Genomic DNA, 24,100 nt, shown 5'->3' with positions numbered 1-24,100 from the left:
GGCGTAAAGTGCACTCTTGCCGTCTTGGATTTCGAGAACTGCGAACGGAAAAAGGAGGCAGGGATGACGAGAGGCGGCTTCGGAAGGTGTAAAAGTCGCAGTCAAAGGAGTTACACACTCACAAGACAGTGGTACGAGGGCAGCAGAAAACGGAGGAATGTCGGTGTCATGGGCGACGAGAAGTTTTGCAGTGCGCAGAGGGGTATCACTGAAGGGGGCATCACAGAGGGGGGCGAAGGCAATTTGCGCGCGAGCACAGTCAATAACGGCCTGATGAGTCGATAGAAAATCGTATCCGAGGATGATATCATGCGAGCAGTTCGGCAGAACAATAAACTCGATGGGGTACAAGACGTCTTGAATGAGCACACGGGCTGTGCAAGATGCGGAGGGGTGAATGTGCTGTGATGAGGCGGTGCGGAGCGAAAAGTCGGAAATCGGAGTGGTCACTTTGCGAATTCGACGGCAGAGCGCTTCACTGATGACGGAGACGGCTGCACCGGTATCGACGAGAGCGAGAACTGTGGCGCCTTCTACAGAAACTTTGATAACATTAGCGGGACGACACGGAGGACTTGAGGAATTCGAATCAAGCGCAGTTCTTGCCCTCGGAACTGCGACTGTTAGTTTCCCTCAACGGTGCTGGTAGGACGTCGCAGGACTGGAGAAAGCGATCGGCGCCGAGGAGAATGTGATCGACGAGTGGCATAGGTTTGGCGATCTTGTGAGACAAATTGAGAACCGGGCGGAATTATTTGCGAGCGTGAGTCGGTATCGTACGGGTAAAGTCGAATGTCAGGCTGTGAAGGTTGGAGGCGCTGGCGACAAAGGCGTGCAACATGGCCCGGCCGACCGCAGGCATAGCAAATTGGAAGGTCGTCCGTAGTACGCCAAGGTTTCATAGGATGTGGGCGGAACCTTGAGGGTGGGGCTTGGAACGAAGGCTCAGCATGCGGCGGTGAACGGTAGGCAGTGTCGTGACGCTGGGGCTATGTCGACCCGGCCTTCACTTGGTAGCGTGCAGAGACTCGGGGTTGAAGAAGGACTGAATCTTCGAAGTTGGTAAAATATGTACAAGCAGGTTTACTGGCACTTTGAGAAAACGTATTTACAAGAATATTTACATGAAAAAGAAGGGTACATCAGCAAAATGACAAGCGTTAAGAGTTCATAGCGAGAAGCGACTGGATGAGCCGTTTACCCAGGGCCCAGAGCGACATTTCGTGCTCTGCAGCGTCCTTAAAAACCCCCTATGTCCAGCCCCTCTCTGAAGATGCTGACCAACCAAATCCAGGGTACGCCCCTCAGGTATCGGCATCCAATCGAACACATCACTGCACTGATGATCTGAAGCACTGACTGGTCCGGCATTCATTCGTTGGGCGTGATCACTTGTTGGCGGGAAAAGCTTGGAAACGGCGAGGAGAGGAGGTACATTTCTATTCTTCAGCAAAGAAACCACAGGCTGGTTCTGACAAGGGGTTTTACTTCTCAGAAACCCGAGTGCACGTGGCGCCGCATAGGGCTCCCAACATGGTCCCTTTTCGACAATTGCAAATCTTTCCTGCATTCCCGGGAAATCACTTAATGGCCGTATGAGTCATGCTCCTTTCTTGTCCTGCACGTCAGCGGACATGTCACTCTGTCGTCTCCTTTGGATAGGAGGCATTCATCACTGGAGGATAGCACTTCTCGACTGGAAGGGTGAACAAAAGAAAGAAAGCACTTCCTGCTATTTCCCTCAGGGGGACGTTTCTTTGTGTTTTTCCAGACGTTCTCTTGACAGGGTCAATTTGGCATTTGCAGGTTGTCCACAAAGCAAAACATGCTTACAAAACAGGATTCCTGGAAACAGGCTCACTTAGAGCCATTGGACCATCACCACATATTCACAAAACTTATCCATGCCCACAGGCGAACAATAGAGTGCGCAATTGCGGATGCTTGGTCGTAACAGCCTCCTCCCCCGCCAGAAGAGTCTCGGAGGGCAGCAGTCCCAGCTGCTGCATGAAGAGACGACTTAATGGCCTGCACGTGAACGCTTGAAGCTTGCTGTTGCTTGTCGCGTTGTCTTGATTGTTGTAGGCCAAATTGCTCGAGCTGTCTGAAACTCAACCACATGTCGAAGCAAGCACTCGGCTCCCGTCTGAAGAGACCAGGTCAAAAGAAAACTGCCATTGTTGTTCGAGAAAAGCCCACTCTCAAGACGTTCAGGACCCACGTATTCCTAGAAAACCAAAAGTGCTGCTTTACATAGTCACACATATACAAGCGCACGAAAAAAAAAAAACCTGATTATCAATTTGGATACATGGTGAGGAACATCTCGGACCGCTTAGAAAGAGCGGCTAAGCGCGTCCGCATTCCCATTTAACTTCCCCTTTTTGTATCTTATTTCAAAATTGTACTGCTGTAAAATCAAGCTCCACCTAAGAAGGCGACTGTTCTTCGATGTCGCAGTTTGCAGCCAAGCCAGGGGACAATGGTCCGTCTCTACGGTGAATTTGGCCCCTCCAAGATAGCACTGCAATTTTTGAATGGCCCATACAATGCAAGCGCATTCTTTCTCTGACGCGCAATAAGCCCTCTCTCTAGAACTCAGTTTTCTGCTCAAGTAGAGCACGGGGTGCTCATTACCGTCGTCATCTCTCTGGCAGAGAACAGCACCTAACCCTCGATCACTGGCATCACACTGGACCGTGAATTCTCGGCCATAGTCTGGAGCTCGCAATACCGGACGGCTAATCAGCACAGCCTTCAGGTTTACGAAGGAGGCTTCCTTTTGTTCGTCCCAGACTACATTTGTCGGTTCTGTCTTGCGGAGAGCGTCGGTCAGAGGGCTAGCCAAAGCTGAATAGTTAGGGATGTAGTGATTGTAGTACCCAGTCAGACCTAGGAATGCTCGAATTTCCGTCTTCGTGCTCGGCCGCGGATAGTCTGCTACCGCAGAAATCTTAATCTCGCTGGGTTTCCTGAAACCTTGACCTACATTGTGACCCAAGTAGTCCACGGTCGCCCTTGCCAGGCAACATTTCTCGGCCTTTACGGTTAGTCCAGCTTGACGCAAAAGGCTCAGTACAGCTCTTAGATGTACCATATGGTCCGCCCATGAGTCGGAAAAAACCGCAATGTCATCTAAATAAGGCACCGCGAATGTTTCACACCCATTTAAAACCCTATCCATGAGTCGGGAAAAACAAAATGGAGCATTTTTGAGCCCGAAACTCATCATTGTTGGCTGGTAGCTGCCCGTCGGAGTGACGAAAGCCGCGTATCTGCTGGCGCGTTCAGTGAGCGGTACTTGCCAGTATCCTCGAGTAAGGTCCAGCGTAGTCACATATGCCGCTCTACTGACCTGTTCTACTCTCTCCTCAATATTCGGAATAGGATACACTTGATCCCTGGTGAGAGAATTTAGCTTTCGGTAGTCTACCACAGGCCTAGGGTCTTTACCTGGAGCTTCTACTAAGATCATAGGCGAAGCATAATCGCTTTCCGAGGGTTTTATTACTCCCAATTCCAGCATGCGAGTTACTTCCATATCCAGAATTTCTCTTTGCCTTGGAGAAAATCGGTAGCACCTTGATCGCACTGGCACGTCTGAAGTCAGCTCAATATCGTGCTCAGTCAAATCAGTTCTGCCTGGCCTGTCCACGAAGCAGGCCTCAAACTCTGTTATTATCTCGCCCAGATCGGACAGCTGGGATTTCTTTAGTTCTCCTCTCTGCTCCGTCTTTTTGAGAAGCTCCTGAGCGTTGCTTCCTTTTCCGCTGAGGCAAATCAAGTTGTCCCCCATCTCCTCGGGAAGGTTTAACGTTAGATTTACCACGGCTTCCCTCTGCACATAAGGCTTCATAAGATTGCAATGATAAATGCGCACTTCTTTACGCCTACCGGGAATTTTCACTGCGTAGTTAGTGTTAGAAAGCTTTGCAACGACTTCAGCCGGTCCTTCCCACTGTACTTCGAGCTTATTCTGCCTTGAACTTCTCAGCAACATCACCTGGTCCCCGATACAAAACGTCCTTTGACGGGCTGTCTTATCATAGTACACCTTGGAACGAGCCTGGGCTGACTTCATGCTGGCCTCAACGAGTTCCTTAGTGTTATGTAAGCGATTCAAGAGGTTCAGAATGAATTCTACTACTGTTGGGTCTTCTCCGCGCCCCTCCCAGGCTTCGCGCACCATTCGCAAAGGTGAGCGCAGTGACCTTCCGTACACCAACTCGGCTGGGCTAAATCCAGTGGATTCGTGCGGCACTGACCGCAAAGCGAAAAGCGCTGCAGGCAGGCAGGTATCCCATTCGCGCTTGTTTTCATAGCACAGTCCCCTCAGGACTCGTTTGAGAACAGAGTGCCATCTTTCTACGCTGTTGCTCTGCGGATGATGGATCGAGCTATGCACTACCTTAATGCCGCATCGCTCGAGAAATGAGGTGGTGAGGACACTCGTGAAAACGCTACCCTGATCACTTTGGACCTCGGAAGGGAATCCAACTCGTGCAAACACTGACAGCAGCGAATCCACTACACTCTCGGACGTCACCTCGCGCAGCGGAACAGCCTCTGGAAACTTTGTGGCTGGGCATAACATAGTGAGGATATAACGGTACCCTGACTCTGTCACAGGAAGTGGCCCAACTACATCTATTACTAACCGGTGAAACGGCTCGGTAATGATTGGTACTAACACCATCGGAGCTTTCCACTTATCTTGCGCCTTTCCAACCCGCTGGCACGTGTCGCATGACCGTACAAAATTTTCCGTGTCCTTAAAACATCCAGGCCAATAGTATTCTTGCAACAGCCTCTGCTTTGTTTTCTTTATTCCAAGGTGACATGACCACGAGCTGCCATGGGAAAGTCGCAGTAAGTCTCCGCGGTACTTTTGGGGAATGACTAATTGGTCCCGCTCTACTCCGCGCTTATCCTTGAATAAGCGATACAGCACTCCCTTTCTCATCTCGAAAGAAATATTGTTTGCTGTCTTAGTGGCGCGGTGGCGCTCCCTTATCTCCTGTATCTTGGGATCATTGGCTTGTTCTATAGCTAAGTCCTCTCGGGTTCCACTTAAAAGTCTCGTGAGATTACTAGACACTGGCGGCAAGAGGTTACTCTCAAGAACGTCCTCATTCCGCGTCTCATCAAGCTCACTTTCAAGTTGACATATCTGAGATGCCTCGCTCTCAAAGTTTTCTGACCTGCTATCTTCCGCATTTACCACTGTTTTAACTGCCGTTTCCTCCGCTGTGGATTTTTCTGGAATGAGCAGTGTAGCTAGTTCTCGCGCCTTTGAACGTGTTAAGGCTTGCACAACTCTGTCTCCGAAAAGGATGCCCCTCTTTCGCAGCAGCATGTCCGATTTGTTGGAGAACAAATACGGATAGCACTTAGGAAGCTTTCCTGAAACGGCAGCCTCGGTTGTTAATTCGCCGAAAGGGCCCTCGATGACCACGTTCGCGATCGGCAAGCACACACTCTGTTCCTCCACTACCTGGCGGATCCACGCACACTGTCCTGTATAGTCGGAAGGCGACACATACGCCGGATGGACAACATCCATCGTTGCGGCCGAATCGCGCAGTACCTTGCAAGGCTTCCCGTTGACTACTAGGTCATGCAGGTAGGGTTCTAAAAGCTGCATATTTTCATCGCAGTCACTGACATACGAGAAAGCAATCTTTTCTTTCCGGCAGTTGACGGCAATGTGACCCTGCTCATTACACCTAAAGCATGTGAGCGGCTTCCTAGCCTCAAGCTTATTCTTTGTGTTCTGCGCGTTGGTCACTTCCCCCCTTTTCTCACTGCCGTCCTTTCTAGGGAGTTTGCCTGAAGAAACCTTCATTTCTTCGTTTCCAACTCTAGCAAAGTGCTTTTCCTGACGGTTATTCACACTGAACTTGGGATTGCGGGGCCTATCCACTGCTGGGTTGCTGAATTGTCGGCGCGAAACATACTCCTCAATAAGTTCGGCAGCTTCAGTTGCCGACTTAATTTCGCCTCGGTCCTGTAACCAATTTCTTTCTTTTTCTGGGAGGCAGTTATAAAACTGCTCCAAAAGAATTCGCTCGACTACAGCGTCCCTATCACTGTAGGAATCAGTGCTCTTTAGCCACTCGCCCAAATTAACTCTTAAATTGTACAGGAATTCAGGGTAACTCTCGTCCCTGGACTTAGTAGCGTTCCGAAAACGTTGTCTGAACGCCTCGGCGCTAAGCCTATACTTTCTCAGAAGGCAAGCTTTGACCTTCTCGTAGTTGTCCGCGTCCTCCTTGCTTAGCCGCGCGACAACCTCCGCTGCCTCGCAGGGCAGAACCGTCAATAATCTCTGAGACCACGTGTCTCGCTGGAAGGACAGCTTTTCGCAGGTTCGCTCAAAGTTAGCCAGATACAGACCGATATCCCCTGATATCACATATGGCTGCATGTACTTTGACATCTTGAAATCTGCCTCCTTGTTGAGACGAGGTACCGCTAGCTGGGGACAATCGCCCGACCTCTTGCTCAACTCTAGTTCTAATTTCCGGAGCTCAATGTCTAGCTTCTTTTCCTCTCTTTCCCTCTCACGTTCGCGCTCCTTTTCCTCTTTTTCCCGCTCCTTTTCCTCTTTTTCCCGCTCTTTCTGCTGTCTGAGCTGCTCCTTTTTTTGACCGATGAGGTTCCATGCTTCACTGAGCTCCTCATCATCGGTTCCCAAATCTGTGATTGCCTTTATAATCAAAGGTTTTCGTGCCAAACCACTTGTATCAATTCCCAATTCCTCACACAATTGCAACAGTTCCGGTTTCTGCAGCTTTTGTAGGTCCATGATCGCTCCGAGTGTCGGCTACTTCCAAAACAACAGTGCAAACTACCAAACCTAAAGGCGTTTCAACACTTTTTACCAGTTCCAAAATCTAACCCTGTTCTAGAACCTGGTCCACATCAGAAGAAAGCCAAGCACTCACCCACACATGCGATCGATGTTCCGAGCTGCTCTCTTGTTGGCCGATTGTTGCGCCTGCTTTTTGCTTGAGATGCCACCTCCGATCACAAGATGTGGCTTGTAGATTCTGATCCACCTCGAATCACCAGATGTTGTAGCTTGTAGATCCAGATCCCACCTCCAGTCATCAGATGTTGGGGCTTGTAGATTCAGATCCCACCGCTGCCACCAGTTGTCGTGACGCTGGGGCTATGTCGACCCGGCCTTCACTTGGTAGCGTGCAGAGACTCGGGGTTGAAGAAGGACTGAATCTTCGAAGTTGGTAAAATATGTACAAGCAGGTTTACTGGCACTTTGAGAAAACGTATTTACAAGAATATTTACATGAAAAAGAAGGGTACATCAGCAAAATGACAAGCGTTAAGAGTTCATAGCGAGAAGCGACTGGATGAGCCGTTTACCCAGGGCCCAGAGCGACATTTCGTGCTCTGCAGCGTCCTTAAAAACCCCCTATGTCCAGCCCCTCTCTGAAGATGCTGACCAACCAAATCCAGGGTACGCCCCTCAGGTATCGGCATCCAATCGAACACATCACTGCACTGATGATCTGAAGCACTGACTGGTCCGGCATTCATTCGTTGGGCGTGATCACTTGTTGGCGGGAAAAGCTTGGAAACGGCGAGGAGAGGAGGTACATTTCTATTCTTCAGCAAAGAAACCACAGGCTGGTTCTGACAAGGGGTTTTACTTCTCAGAAACCCGAGTGCACGTGGCGCCGCATAGGGCTCCCAACATGGTCCCTTTTCGACAATTGCAAATCTTTCCTGCATTCCCGGGAAATCACTTAATGGCCGTATGAGTCATGCTCCTTTCTTGTCCTGCACGTCAGCGGACATGTCACTCTGTCGTCTCCTTTGGATAGGAGGCATTCATCACTGGAGGATAGCACTTCTCGACTGGAAGGGTGAACAAAAGAAAGAAAGCACTTCCTGCTATTTCCCTCAGGGGGACGTTTCTTTGTGTTTTTCCAGACGTTCTCTTGACAGGGTCAATTTGGCATTTGCAGGTTGTCCACAAAGCAAAACATGCTTACAAAACAGGATTCCTGGAAACAGGCTCACTTAGAGCCATTGGACCATCACCACATATTCACAAAACTTATCCATGCCCACAGGCGAACAATAGAGTGCGCAATTGCGGATGCTTGGTCGTAACAGCAGGGACCTGCACATAGGAGCCAGACGTGGGCGAAGGTGGTGGCCTAGCCGTTACTTGGGCATACGTGAGGTGCCGTCACAGGCGGCAGCACGGGGTTCGTCGGCAAGACATCAGCGACGTGTTCTTGCACGACACGGCGTATAGTAGGGGCCAAAGATGGGACCAGTTCAGGAACGAGGCGGCCCGAGTCTTGAAAATGGGGAAGGAGTGAGAGTTGACGTGCGACCTCTTCACGAATAAAATCTTTGATCTGTTGATTCAGCGGGCTCCCTTCAGAAGTTGGCGAACCACCCAGGGCTAATGCGGATACGCTTTCGTCGCACACACTGGAGCGGCGCCTGCCTAGAAGCGCTCCGCTTGCGGAGCTCGTCGTAGCTCTGGCAAAGCTTCACGATTTCACTAACGCTGGTGGGATATTTCGCTACCAGCATCTGGAAGGCGTCCTCAGTAATGCCCTCGAGGATGTAGCGGATTTTGTTCGCTTCCGGCATGGCCGGGTCAACTCGTTTGCAGAGATCAACGATGTCTTCTATGTAGCTGGTAAAGGTATCATCAGCGCGCTGAACACGATCGTGTAAACGTTGTTCGGCACGAAGCTTACGCACTGCCGGGCGGCCGAACACTTCCGCGAAATTCTTTTTAAATTCCGACCAAGATGACAGGTCAGCCTCATGGTTGCGAAACCAGAGGTTCGCCACGTCCGTCAGATAGAATATGACGTTACTGAGCTTGTATGAGTCATCCCACTTGTTGTAGCTGCTTACTCTTTCATACGATGACAGCCAGTCGTCGACATCTTGATCGGCCGTGCCACTGAAGAGGCAAGGGTCACGCTGGCGCACGACGCCAGAACACATGATTGTGGGTGGAACGGCCGGCAGCGTCGAAGTGGACTCGTCTTGCATGGCGGTCGTAGAGGGCAGTGTACGGCTTCGCAGTTCCAGTTTGGATGGGATCGTTTCCGGCACCTCCGCCAATTGTAATAGGGCGTTTATTGACGCTCAGATGGAGAGCTGTGAGGAGAGGACCTTGCAACGGCGAGCCCAGCGTACTTGTTCTTTGTCTTCGTCGCACAACGCACTGATGCATGTCGATGGCTGAAGTGCTGACTATCACAGTACAGCTGTTACAAGTTCCAGATAACGCCTCCCAGTGTTTAAAGACATGATTTCTTGCTGATCGCCTCTTAATCTGTATACTGACCAACATGGAAGTGGAAAAGGTAACGCTTACGCGCGCGCTACCTTCAAATACGGAGATGCGAAATGGATGCGGCTAAAATGCTCCAATATCAAGTGTGCAAACAGGCACGGCCGGTCTCGAGGGAGAGCGTGACCGGCCGTGAAACAGGGTATGTTTCCTTCCTTTTCCTTAAGGGGGATAAAGTATGTAATTGCATAATTGACCGCATTTTACCTTTTTTAGTTTTCTTGTCATACGTGGCTTGGGTGAGTAGAGAAGCCAGAAATATTTTTGAGTGCAGCCTGACATGTCTCGCTCTTGCTTAGCCCGTTTAATGTAGAGGTCTTGGGCTACATATGGACCATATATTAAAGGAAGGGGTGGGGGCTGTTAATCTTATTAGTGCGTAAGCATTGTATGGCTATGTAGGCGAGTTTCGCATGAGTATGCCCTTCTTGGAGCTGTAAAAGACGAACTAGTTGGCATATCGGAAAAAGAATGGTGCCATCGGATAGAGCGTCAAGGAGAGGTGTGCAAGTGACAAAATGGTTGATGTGAGTTAATTGCTAAATAATTAGAGCCAATTAAGTAAAGCAGCCGTTAAAATACCTGGGAGGCGTAATGTCAACGTCTAAAGGGGGGGGGGGGGGGTCACGTGGTATTAGACTTCTGGTGACGCGGGCCTAACTTCCAATGGCGCGAACCTTGAAATGTTTGAACGTGAGCGAGTGGAAAAGGGCGTGATTTGCGTGCACAAGGAGGGGGGGGGGGGGGGTTGGTTAGAAAGTGCTTAAAGAGAAGTAACCAACCAACTGTAGTCTGAAAAATTCCGAGAGAACTACAGAATCCGCAGTGCAGAAATTCGAAGGCCTGAGCGCTTCTGCTGCACATGTTAAATCGTGCGCCCATTGTCGAACGCAACAGCGTTCCGTTGAACGCATCAAAATTCACCGGCGTTCCAGATTTGATTTACAGAAAAGGAAAGGCGCAGCATCTGTCGCTCGCGGAATTCCGCTGACACATCTCGCGGACAACCACAGCAGCTCTCAGGCTTACGCATTTCTCAAGCGCAGATTCTGCAATGATCTCGGAAAACTTTTCATTAACGTGCTGACAGCGTCCACAGCCTAGAGGAACTAACTTTGAGGCCTCTTACTGACTACCCCCTCTCTAATTCACTCTGCGTGGGCTATAAGCGAATGTGAAATAAATACTAATAGAGGTATGTATTCAAAGTGCCCGAACAAGATTGCTCGCGCACAGATGTGCTATCAGAAGCAAAAGGTTACGGAATGCGTCCTTTCCCATACCAGTCCTCTCGTCTGGTATTCTTACCAGCTGATGAAGCATGGAAGAACCCTCATATTTTAAGGCATTCCAGGCGTCTGGCTTTCATGACTGAGCCGAAATTTGTTTTCACTTGCACCTCCGCTTCCCGTAAACTTATGCTGTCCAAGAGAAGATGCACGGCAGCTTTGTAAATAGTTGTCAGTTCCTTATGTGCAGAAAAAAAAAAAATATTACAAAGCAGCTATAACGCATTCGAAGGCAACACGCTCTAACTTTCAATTTTCTCGCATCAGGCACTCGTATTATACAACCAGTCGCCTTGGACTGATTGATCGCGAACGGAAAAACACGATGTCGAGGGCGAGGAACACGAAACGTAAATGCGTTCCAAATCTATAGTGCCGCCCGGAGCAACAGGGCACTTACTTCTGCGACGTTACCTGGACGCTGCGTTCCCCGCCCAGTTCTCTGGCTGTGTTTCTCGCATTTCCGACCGAGATTGCAATCTACAAGGACGGGGAAGATGTGGCGTTAATTAAATTGGTTCACAGGAAGGGAAAGGCGCAGTAACTGTCACACTTGCTCTGTGGACACCCGAACCGCGCCGTAAGGGAAGGGAGGAAGGTGGGAATGAAAGTGGAAAGAGAGAAAGAGGAGCCGTAGTGGAGGGCTACGGAGTAATTTCGACCACCTGGGGATCTTTAACGTGCGCTGACATCGCACAGCACACGACGCCTCTTCGTTTCGCCTCCATCGAAACGCAGCCGCCGTGGTCGGGTTCGAACCCAGGAACTCCGGCACAGTAGTCGGGCGTCTTACCACTGCACCACCCCGGCGGGGCATGTGGCGTCGCGCTGCTACAGCATTTCGGTGCCAACCGGTGCGGGGAGCGTTGCTTGATACCGCTGCATAATAGAGGTTGTTGGTTGCATAGGGTTTGTCGGAGATGAACGGTCATAAGCGCGCTGATTTTGATCAACTCTTATCTCCTTCTCGACTCGTCGCCTGTTTGTCTTGGCACGGATAGTCCATAGTTCACGGCCTCGCACAACAGGCTTTCACATTTATTATGTGTGGCCTTCAAAGTTACAGTCGTTTAGTTTAGTTTTGTGAGGTTTAACGTCCCAAAGCGACTAAGGCTATGAGAGACGCCGTAGTGGAGGACTCCGGAAATTTCGACCACCTGGGGTTCTTTAACGTGCACTGACATCGCACAGCACACGGGCACCTTGCTTTTCACCTCCATTGAAAAGCGGCCGCCGAGGCCGGGATTCGATCCCGCGTCCTTTGGAACAGTAGCCGAGCGCCGTAACCACTGCGCCACCCCAGCGGGGCTTAAAAAGTTGCAGTCGATTTTGTTCCGTTGAACTATGTAGCCTCTCTTCTCTTATAAAAATATTACGTAACATTGTTCGTAAAAGGTGTCGCATTTGGAAAACAAATAACTTTTATTGGCCTTGAATTACGTTAGACAACGGTAGGGATCTCAGGGTTCGTTTACAACGATTATCGGAAGAAATTAGCCTGTAATCATTTAAATCAGAGAGCACACGGGAATGGATTTCTAAATTTGCACCATCGAAGAATAAGAAATTAGCGGTGAAATCATTTTCTACTTTAGATATAGTAGTCCATTCGAAAGTATAACTGACCACAACCAGTCGCTTATCGGATCTGAACCAAAGACCTCTGCATGTCACGTACGATGCAATTCCAGCTAAGCGATGGCGGCGGATACCTGCCCGTCTACTTTCGATTGTATTCATGCGACGTGCCACCTTACCTTGACGGTGTTCACCAGCGCCACTTTCATCCATATCGGTGGGCGGGGAATTAATGATCTGTAATGCCGCAACTGATTTCTGATCCAATGCATTACTGCACCAAGATTCCTAATGGAAAAGCAGGAGTCACAAGTTTACGGAAACAATTTGAGGCGCGCTGTATATATGCGCAACCGATCTGTTGAATTTATTCCACTACTTAGGCAGACATTTTCATCTTCATTGAAGACCCGGGTACTGCGCATGCCTACTAGATAAGGCAGCGCGTGAGTTAACGCCGATAAGCTCGCATCCTAGAAAAAGGGATAATAAAAAAGGTTCAAGTAAAAAGACGACCTTATTTTGTTCTCTGTTTCCGCTAGCGGCTCACGCATACCAGCCGTAATTTAGTTAGGTATCTTCTTTGTTTTAACCAGTTCCTTCGGAGAGCAAATCTAAGCACAAGTGACAGCGAACAGAAGCTCATGCTGCCGCGTATATGCACGAAACTTTCACAACACAAATCAATCGCAACATTTTATTGATTCATTGCCTGCTGCGCACATCTGATAGCCTCAAACGACACGAATTTGACAACGGGAGCAGTACTGCTCAAACAAGCGGCGTGACCCAGGCAATCTTGACGAACGTTGATTATGATGCACACGTCACTCATAACGATGGGCGTATCGCAGTGGGTAAGAGCGGCCCTAGAGCTAATGGTGTCTTGAAGAACTTCGGGGACGGAGCTTCTGTACTGGCTTTCGAGGATATAGTGGTCTAATCCGTCATAATCCATCCCTTGTCATTCTCCTGAAGCAAAGCTGCGAAGTGCAAAGCCAAAACTACAGTGGCTAAACTGCTGCGGGGTTCTCAGCGACGAAGAAGTTTCCGGCTAACGGAGAGCCCAGGCTCGTTTTGTTGACGAATTCCGCCAAATTGAAGTTCTTCCTCTCCTTTGGTCCCAGGTCTGCGGCTTCCAGGTGCTTTCCGCGCTGACAGTATACCAGGAACACGTATCGGTGCAGTCCGGACCCTTGGGGTGGAGCAGGGCCTTTGTAAGGCACCGCAGCGTCCCCTTCATGGAGCTTCTCCGTGCTGTTGACGTTGAGCACCATCCAATGCATGACGCTGCGAAAAACTGGATTCTTGCGACTGCCCGCGTCAGGGTCCACCATAAGTAGCGCGTACGAGCCTTCGCAGTCCACCGAAGCATTCAGGCTCACCGTAGGGGCACTGCTGGCTTGCAGAGGCGTCAACGTGTTACCCAGCGTCACCTTTAGGTCACCCGGGTAGGTAACTTCCAGCGTTGCATTTGGCACTCCAGGCAACGAGAGGTCGACGACCAGCTCCTCTTTAATCCACACAGATTGTCCTGAGTCCGCCATCGATTGGTTTTCCACTGCCTGGTTTTCCACTGTCTGGTTACTCGTTGTCAGGTTTCCAGTCGTTGCCGGCGTGACAGGCACGACCGTTGTGTTTATGGCGCTGGCATCCTGCGATTTGGCGTTGTGGCTGCATAAGGTCACGAGAAGCAACGCTGCGAACAGCTGGACGAACATCATTGTCGCGGCTGCAGCGAACGACACGGGACTGGGCGTCTGTCTCTGTGTGTATGCGCCACGAAATTTCCTCTCAACCAGGGCGAACACGCAATCAATGTCGGCGCCGCCCTAGCTGCCGCCAGGTTTTTATATACACAAGCCCTTTCTCCCCCCTCCGGTGGCGCAGTTGCCAGGATGATCGCCGCCGGAAAAGCCGGTCTCTGTCTGACGCGTCTGGGGTGTTTGTGTGTCGTCGGCTGTTTTCTTTCTTTGTTATATAGCGGCCTTTCGTTGCAATTGACAGCTGCGGTGGTTTTGCTGGACGCTCGCGCGGTGTTGGCACGGCCGCCTAGATCGCGCATGCGGAAGGGTTTGTCCTGGCGTCCCATTCGGCGCGCGCGCCCCAGCGGAAAATTTTAATTGGTGTAGTTTCTGCAAGCGTCGCTAGGCTGCGCTTTCACCCCAGCCCCGATACGCAAAAGGAACCCAAAATTTCGATAAGGCGCGGATGTTGAATGTGACGCCGTCATCAAGTCGCCTAACAGCCTTCGGGGCAGACGTAAAGGCGAATCAAGGAAGCAGACCTCTGTCTGGAATGAAGAAGAAATGCGGAAAACAACAACAAAAATATACCCAAAGAATTATCATAGCTTTAAAGACTAATGTTTAAGGGTATCGGTGATGGCAAAATTTTGAAGCAAACATTAGAAGTCCGTCGTCTCTCAAGTTTTGGCAGCACTGGGAAGAAATTCGGAAGTCACCCACTCAGATTTAAGACGGTCGTTGTCTTCAAATAAGGAGGCTGAATGGTCGACCTTTTGATATGGCATATATATTGAATGTTTTCTTGTTTTTTTTTTTGTTTTTTTTTTGTTTTTTTTTGCCAGCCACAAAAATTTGCATGCACAAGAGAGAATCACACAGAACAAATCTTGGACATTATTAGTCCAGCCCTTTTCTTGTGTGGTTCTCCCTTGCGTAGGCGCCTTTTATTTATTTATTTTTTGCTAAAGAAAACAAATCTTCAAAGCGTCCGAGCCGACCGCGCAAGGAAACTAAACCATGCGAAGCACCGCTCTCAGGCAACTTTATGCTTGCGTCACTTGGCTTCGACATGCGTTCGCGTCGTGTGCAATGGCGTACTGAAACACAGCGAGCGTGTTCAAATTAAACGTGGACGATTCTGTACAGGATGAAAAGAGGTTAACTCAATGGAGAATGAATCGACTGCGGGCTTTATTCGTGATGAGCGTCACGATCTGCATCAGCCGTAAGCGACTTGATGCAGGAAGTGAGCGAAAAGCAGTTTTAATGCGAAATCATAATATGTCTCATCATCGGAAGCAAAACCCGACGTCGTCCAGAAACTCGGTGACATCACAGACACATGATTAGCACGGCGGGGATTTCAAACTTGCCACAAGTTTTCATTATACGTACGTGATCGCAATAGGCTGATTCCTCAGGAGGGTCGTTTATTAGTTTGCTTTGAATAAATTTTGCTCTATGCTGTCTTCGTTCCTTGTCATGAATCGGGCGCATATTTTTAGGAATTGGTGCAATTTTGAATAGTTTCCGCGTCTCAAGCTCCAGGAGTTCAGCGACATAGGGTGGTTCACCTGACTGAAGCTGTAGTTCTTGCAGTATTTTTCGGCTCACTACAGTGGAGTTGAGCCGCCAAATCTGGGCCTCCCTGACCGCTTTAGCAATCTTTTCCCAGGTATTATGTATTCCCATAGCTAGAAGCTTCTCTGTCGACGAGTTGGGGGGGGATGCCTAAAGCCGTTTTGAATGACGTTCTGATCATTTTCTCTAACTTCTCTACTTCACCAGGAGTGAGATTGAGAAAGGGGGTGGCATAAGCTATCCTGCTGATTACAAAGGCACGAAGCAGTTTTATTAGGCAGTGTTCTCTGAGGCTTTTGTTCCTGAGAGAGATTCGCCTGAATATCCCCGTTACCTGGTCGACATACGTCTGAAGCGTTTTCAGGATGGTGGTGTTTTTCCTATTCTGCTGTAGGAAATACCCCAGGATCCTAATGGTGCTGACTCTCGGTACCTTGCTCCCTCCCACGTATACCTCCACTGGTTTGTGTAGGTGCAGTAGGTGGGATTCTCTGGTTAGTTATGCTTTGCTGCACATTGAGAAAAATTCAGATTTGTGAGCAGAGCAAGAGCTAGAAGGTGCCGCGGTCATAGCAGTGGTAGATGGGAACCACTCCCAGAAAGTAATTGGATCTATTAATACGCGTAACGCTTTAATAGCTGAAGAGGCTGCGATAGCGTTAGCATGTACAGGCACTAAAGCCAGAACTATCCTTTCAGATAATAAGGCGGCTGTTAGGAACTTCGGCAAAGGCCTAATTTCCAAGAAGGCGGCCAGTCTACTGAGAAAGCACCCGTTAAACCGGGAGGTTTCAGTTATCTGGGTTCCAGCTCACGAGGGTCTACCAGGCAATGAGGCTGCCCATCGCCTCGCTCGAGATGTATACACCCGAGCGGCCATAGGCACCGTGCAGGAGTAACTCGCGGCGCGACGCGCCCGCCCCTCGCGGCGGGAAGAACAGTTTGGTAGGGAGACGTGCACCCGGCCGTGCAGCGGAGACGCGGCGGATCTGCTGTGCGTGGGGCGCATTCGTCGTTCGTTCTTTCGATTCGCGGCATTCTATGGTCACAAATGAATTGCTAGACCTTGGATTGCTGCTGTTGCACACATTTTCACTGGCCTGATAAAATATTTTTCACGTCACCGAATAAGCTTTACGAAGCGAAACGACGCTAAGTTTGGATCGCTGCCTTCCAACGAGCAGTGAGCTGGCAATCATGTCCGGGTATTGCCGCGTCCAGATTTACCGAGAAGCATTTTTCCCGAAAGAGGACACACTACCTTCACCTAGATTAGCATCCTTTCTCAACCTGCAGAAAAAAAAAATAAAAAAAAATTGGGCAACCAATAGGCATCAGAGCTACTGGGACCGCCGTGTGGGCCCAGTGGGCCGCGCTCGTGGATGCAGCTGTTCATTGCATAATTTTTATTTACACTGTCCTGTGGTCTATATTTCCCTGTGTAATCAACGGGAATGGAGAATTTTAGTTACGCATTTACTATGTCTTGCGCTTATCTTGCGAATTTAGCTTGGCAACTTTTTCTTTTTTTTACTTGTTTACTTTCATTATTTTTTTCTCCCTCTCCCTCTCAGCTCGTTCCTTTTCTTCTTTCCGCACCCTTTCCTTCCACGTTTATGCTACTACTTTTCTTTTTTTTTTCCTCGCCATCCTTCGCTGCCCGCTTCGCCCTCCTCTGTAGATGTGATTCATAAAGCCCCTGTCTGCCATTCCATACGCTTTATTCATTTAGTTGTGTTAATGACATTTCGATGTGTGCTGAGCTGTTGAACCTCGATATGAGCTTTTTCTCATGCCATACTGCTCAATCGAGACTATATTAAAGAATAAGCAAAAAAAAAAAATAAATGTTATTTACTTTTTTTTTATACTTATTCGTGGACGCTCTGAACAGACCTTACATTCATTACATGCCATCCTGCTCCAAACAAGTTGTCGAGCGGCTAGCCGCCACCTGTTACCTTCCCCTGTCAAAACTTAATTTTGTGGCATAGGACTTGAAAGTACCGTTAAAGAGGCAATGAGGATCATTAAAAAAACAAAAGAAAACTAGCAGTAGAGTCTGGATGAGGCAGGACGTTCTTTCAACGAAAAAGAAAATTATGCATGCTATAATTCTGACATGTGACAGAGAGGAAGACATGCATGTGTACTAGAAACTGTAGATCGCTCGTTGTGCCGCGCTGTAAGGGAGTTTCCATTCTCATAGCTGTGTCGCTGTATCAGCGACTGCGTGCCATCGGCCATCCTTTCCTTTATCGTCGAGAAAAGTGGCAACCGCCTCACCAGAAAACAGCTAAAGCTCTTCAAAAGCCGTCTGCGTAATATAAATGCCTGTGGCATTTTCAGGCCCTGGTAATTGCGTTCTTGAGTTTTCAGGTTTGTCGCTTTTTTTTTAGGCTTCTTCCTCTTCTTCGACTCCAGCTTTATTCATTCCTATTCTCCTCCCACACTCGTTCCATCCTCCTCGGCTGCTCGATTCCCCGCAGCTTTTTTTCTTTTTTTTCTCAGCCACCCCCAGCTTGGGGCGTTCGAGCTGGCCTTTGCACAGCTGTACCAGGCTGTACCATACTTGGGAGGAGGGAGGACGTTCGCTACAAATGTTTTTTGTATTTTTCTACATTTTACCGTGTTTTTTACGCTCCCCATCCCCCTACACCCTTCGTTTTTTGCTCGGCCTTTTCCAACTGCGCGCGCTTCTCCTGTCGTCCTCCGTTTCGCGTGTTTCCAGCCTAGAAATAAGCGCCCAGCGGGCGGCCAGGGCTCGTCCCTGTCTCGCAGTCTTGTGTCATGTGGCTCTCGCATTGTTTGTGCTTCGCTACGTCGCTCGAGCTGGCTGAAACTGCCACCATTTCACTACGCAGGCCGCCTTTTTCAAGCGCGCGCCCTGCCCAGGCGGCCGCGCGTCTCCCTATCAAACTGTTCCAGCGCTCACTCATGGCGCTGCCTGTTCGCCGCGAGTGCTGCCCCCTGGGTTTCTGCACGGTGCCTATAGAGACCCCGCTACCCGGAGACAAAGACCCCCTCATCACCTACAAGGTGCTCTCTGAGACTCCCAGACTAAACAGAAGCATCTATCCACCACCAGATAGGTCCCTAATACCCTCAGAATGCAGGGCCTGGCGAAAAATTCAGGCCAATCGTTTCTTTCCTCATGTTACTCTGCATAATGAGTTGACAGGGGACCCAGAGGCTTGCAATCTCTGCAACGTACCTCTGAGTCAAAATCACCTAATCTGGCAATGCCCCGATTCTCCGGGAGCTGAAGAAACTGATCCCCTTGATCAAATTACCTGGGAGTCCTACATCCGCAGCCCAAATGTGGATGAAGAAAATATCGTCCTACGCCTGGCGGAGGAGGCTTACTCCAAGACCTTCTCTGCGGCCACGGCGCAGGAGAGCCGGCAAGGAGATCCTCCCCCTGGCTGAGCCCCTGTCCCGATGTCCATGTCGGTGTAAATAAAGTCTTCTCACTCACTCACGTACGTGATGTTACGCGTGGAAGGAAAGTGATCAAACATGATATGCACAGCAAATCAAAGGCCGTCACATGTCTCAGGTCATGTACCTTAATGATATTAATTGATTTCGTTTAAAGACGCATTTCAATCTATAGGCGAGAATCGAACCGACTAAACCACGCAACGCACGCTTTGTACGGCTTGGGAACTTGCAGAGGTTAATATATATGTCGTATATGTAAGCCTCCGCAAGTTTTAAAGCTGTATAAAGGCGTGTGTTGCGTGGCTTTTGTTTGTAGTTCCTTGTTAATAGGAGGGATATGGCAGACGCCTTCGCCCTGCAGTGAGTACGGCTGCTGCTGATGATGATGGTGGTGATATGCATGTTGTGTGACCAGCGCACTTGCTCGCAACAAAACTTAGGATGAGACATTAATGCTTTCATATTCACAGCGCGTAAGTAGTAGCAAGTGCCTCCCGTACATTTTTGACGTTTAATAGACCAGCTAGACCGGGGAAGTCCTTCTGCATACATACAGTAACAGGTTGATAGCAAATACCGGTGAGGCTGATAGCCTTTCTCGGTAAAGAAACAAGAAGGGCTGTTTAATCTAAACAAACCGTAGCAATTAAGCTGGGAGGAGCCTGATATCCAAAGGCAAAGGCAGTATCGCGCTAAATATTATGGGCCTTTGCTGGTGACATCGATGTTGTATAGAATATAAACGCCAGCCATCAAGGATTGCTAGGTTGGACTGAAAAAGGTATAACTTTAGCATGGTTTCAGATAACGTCGTCGACCACACAAAGATTTATTAACAGTCATTCAATGCCTCAAAAGATCAAGGAGGAACCACGATCGGAGACAAAGGTTTTTAGATACTTGTATTCGATATTATACCATGGGAGCGAGGAAGGGGGGGGGGGGGGGGGAGAGAACGGGATAACTTGCTAAAAAATATAAATTTCACAGGGAAGAAAAATATAGTGAGATAACCTTGAAACACAACGTGCGCACTTAAAAAAAAATACTCCCTGGCAAAAGCAAAAGCTACAAATGCTAGGCAAAGATAAATGCTAGCTGCTTAAGACGGCTGAGCCTAAAAAGATAAAACGTGTGTCTAGACCGTACTGACGGATTATACACAAGGCAGTGCGATACGCGCGTTCACACGCGCGCGTCCCTCTCCGAGAGTAAACGATCGAATACGACACTACGGCGTATGTTAGGGCGTTTCATCGACATGTCAAGGCAGGCGAGGAGACGTAGCGTAGCTTCCTTAGGAGCCCATAAGCTCAAATCATGTCACCTTGTGAGGAAGAGCCAGCTGCACTTTCTAAGTGCGGGACAACCAAACAATGATGTCATTAATAGAGGAAAAAAAAAAAAAGATTGCAGGACTGCGCTTAGGTTTGCTGAAAAGCGGAAATTGCGAAAGCCACTTATAGTACTGTTTTCACTATCTTCGTCGTCATTGTCATTCGCATCATTATCATCATCATCATTGCTATCACTATTATCATCATTATGAACTTAATGCATTGTAATTGTTATCACTAATATCATCATATCATTGTCATTGACTGCATCATCTTGTCGTCGCTACTATTTATCCTCACGGTAGCCTGAGAAGAATTACGATCGGTTTCTTACGGGTACAGTGGAGGTCCAACAAGGACGTCTTAAAGAGAGTTAAGAAAATACAGGGGCCGCCAGAAGCTAAGAATTTTGTCTTTAAATTACATACCAGAACGTTATCAGTAAAGAAGTTTTGGGAGGGAAGATATTTTTTTATACCGTGGGGAACACATTGTCTAATCTGTAAGAAACTGGAAACAATTTAGACCATGTTTTTTTTTACATTGTTGGGAAGGGGTTTATTTTTGGGTGCATTGCAACGGACAGACAATAAAGAGGGATTTTCCACTAGTCTCATTGCAACGGACAGACAATAAAGAGGGATTTTCCACTAGACTAGCCCTGAGTTACACCACAGTGAAAAGCCTTCCCGTTTGATCGCACATAATTTATGAACTATTTGTGTCCAGTGTGAAAAATATGATTTTAATGACATTGATGATCACCCGTAAATCCCATATCGTTTTAGTTTGTTCAACAAAATATTAAAATTTACGAAGTCGAACGCCTTGAAAAAGTCAACAAACAAGCCATTTACTATACGTTTAGTTTCAAACTGCTGCAGTATGTATTCTTTTTGATGAAGTCGGGCTAACTCTATGGATCTGTGTTTGTGAAATCAAAGTGAGATTCTGTCAGCAAATAATGCTTGTGAATAAATCTGAACATCCGGAAATGGAGACTTTTTTTCAAATGCTTTCGAAACGACAGGTAGTATTAAAACAGGTCAATAGTTTCCTAGGTCATTTCGGTCTTCTTTTTATATTTAACATTTACTCTAGCCATTTGCATTTCTTCTGAGAAGACAGCCGTTTCTATGCATCTGAGATGTTGAAAATTGTTGCAAGAACAGGTGTGAGAATATCGGCAACATATTTCACCGGGCGGATCTGGATGCCATTAATGTCACGAGTAACACTGTTTTTTAAATTGATGATGACGGACAGTACCTCTTGCTAGTGTGTAAGTTCCAAAAAATTGAGCTATTGTGTCTAGTGTGAACATAGTCTGAGGCACCTGATTAGAGACTGGTTGTAGTGATATTGGCGAATAAATTATTAAATGCATCGGTAAGGTGCTTGCCAGAGAGGTCTTCTCCGTTAACTTGCAGGCTGATTAGCAAGTCATGTGAACATGTGAATGGCTTCTGTTCAAGAGAGAGTTTAGACCAGTCAATACGAGATCAGATCGACTCGATTTCACATCTATATACGCATGGTGATACTCGGCTCTCGCAGAATGTAATCATTTAGATAGCTTATTACGATATTGTTTTAAGGTAAGAAGATCTGCGAATTCACGTGCTTAAAGATATTTTGGTATATTTTTATCTTGTTTTGATTTCATAGTGGAGTCCGGGTGTATTCCACGGTTTCTGGATTTTATGATTACGCTTACGCCTTTTCTCGGGGAAATGGACAAAATACAAGCGCCTCAGAATAGTAATAAACATATGATATGCCTCATTTGCATCTGTTAACTAGCCGATACTTTGCCTCCAGTCAACTTGTTTTATTTCTTCGCGAAATGCATTAAGTGTTGCGCTGGTAATGCTTTGGCAAATCATTGCGTGAACTTGTTTTGAAAGTTATGGCCGGTCAGTGAAAATACCGGAAGAAAGGTGGACACTGTACCGTCGTTCAAGGTGTGCAGCAAGAGGTAACGCTCGATTTCATTCCGGGCAGAAAAGGGTGCAGTTACACTTCCACTGCCATTCAGTTCACTTCATTACTAGCAAGAACTACAATCCACCCTTATTCTATCTGGACCATTAGAAAAGCGGAGCAGTTTCGAAGTTCGTTCGACACCTGAGGGGAAAAGTTCGCAACCTTGCTCCTATGTGTTTTAACTATAAGGACAATATTGCGTATATGGGGAGGGGAGGGGGCGAGGAGAGTTAGAGCGTAATTATCGTTCGCCTGGAAAGGACGCACGTCCGGTAGCGAGGCGGATGCAGACGTGCGGAACGAGCTCGACATCCGCTCTTTGGAGATCGTTTTTAACTTTATATTCTTGAAACTCTTCCGGATAATGAGACTGGAAATCTTCCACATCGTTTTTGACCACCTATTCGTTGGCGCGCAAAACATGTGCGATCTGCCAGATTAGATGCCAGGAAAACTAAAATGAAAAAAAAAAAAAAAAAACAAAAAAAAAAAACAAAATGGGGCGAACGGCTAACCATTTTTGTGTGTCAAACATGAAGCACGCCACATACAGGGAGTTCTTTCGGGGAACATGAACTAAACCTTTACAGTTTAGTTGCTCGTTACAGAATTCAGTAACTGATTTATTTTTAGGAAGGGAAAGGCGCGGTAACTGTCTCACTTGTTTTCTGTGGACACCGCAACCGCGCCGTAAGGGAAGGGAGGAAGGTGGGAGTGAAAGTGGAAAGAGAGACAGCTCGTAAGGCGCAAGAGGATAAAAATAAAGACAGTAGAGCTACCAGGGAACTACATGAAGGCTACAAAAAGTTCAGCGACAAGTCCCCTCTACATAGGTGGTTTCAGTATAATGTAGTCTAACAGCACTCATATAACTGTGCTCGAGAGTCGAAATGCGCCATATCCGGTTGGGCTGCACCAGCCGCCCTGCGACTATAGGGATGTAAAAATTCCAGAAATTTGGAAAAACATATAAGGAAATTTTTCTTTTTGTTGAAATATTGGGGAATGATGAAAAATATCAATTATTTATTTTAATTTAGATGTATACCTGCATTGAAACAACAAATAGGCTTTTTTCCTTGCTGTTTGCTGCTCTTGAATATGTTTGGCCACTTGTACTTGGCTGAAAGATATTAGTAACAGTTCGCATATGGTTCTAACCGTTAACTTTTTGCTGGTCTGGATTTCCAGATATTGGCGTCCGCATCTGAGCTCTTTGATCTTACACTTTGCAAAACTCCACTTTATAATGTTCTATACTCCACATCAAAAAGTTGACTAGGCACAGTGGCCACTTTGCGAGCGTAGATAAATTGTTGCGCCACATGGAAATCATCGAAAGCTGTCTGAAATTGAAGAGGCGAAAATGTTTGGTTTTAAGGCGAACGCCTTCAATGCCTCAACGTTACCAGCAGGAGCTGGCTCTGGCATATGCAAGTGTTCTAGTTTTTAATCACTCTGTTTCTAGATTCTCAACAGCACTGGCTGTCGGCAGAGGGTGTCACACTTTCTAGTTACCGTGTGAGCTGTACCAAGCACCATGATTATGTCACACCTTCACTAGTACTAATGACTAATGGCTAACTAATCACTAGCCAGTGCTAACTAACGGATAACTAGTCACTAACTAGTTCTAATTAGCCATTAGTCATGACTAAGTAGTCATGGGTAATGACAATGACGTCATGACCGGGTGTGACGTCATCGTGACGGCACATCCGGCCATGTCTAATAACCTGAAGTAATAATGACGTCACATATCCGTTCATGACGTCAGGACTGGTG

At 47.9% G+C, this 24,100-nt stretch overlaps 1 pseudogene; it reads right to left on the bottom strand.

Moving 5' to 3' along the window:
- Nucleotides 1-12,911: 12,911 nt before the first annotated feature.
- LOC146196524 (protein D3 pseudogene) lies at nt 12,912-14,189 on the bottom strand (annotated as a pseudogene).
- Nucleotides 14,190-24,100: the final 9,911 nt, after the last annotated feature.

This window comes from Amblyomma maculatum, chromosome 3 (assembly GCF_055883805.1).
Source record: "Amblyomma maculatum isolate TAMU_Amacu chromosome 3, ASM5588380v1, whole genome shotgun sequence".
NCBI classification, from domain to species: domain Eukaryota; kingdom Metazoa; phylum Arthropoda; class Arachnida; order Ixodida; family Ixodidae; genus Amblyomma; species Amblyomma maculatum.
This window is presented reverse-complemented; position numbering and strand designations above follow the sequence as displayed.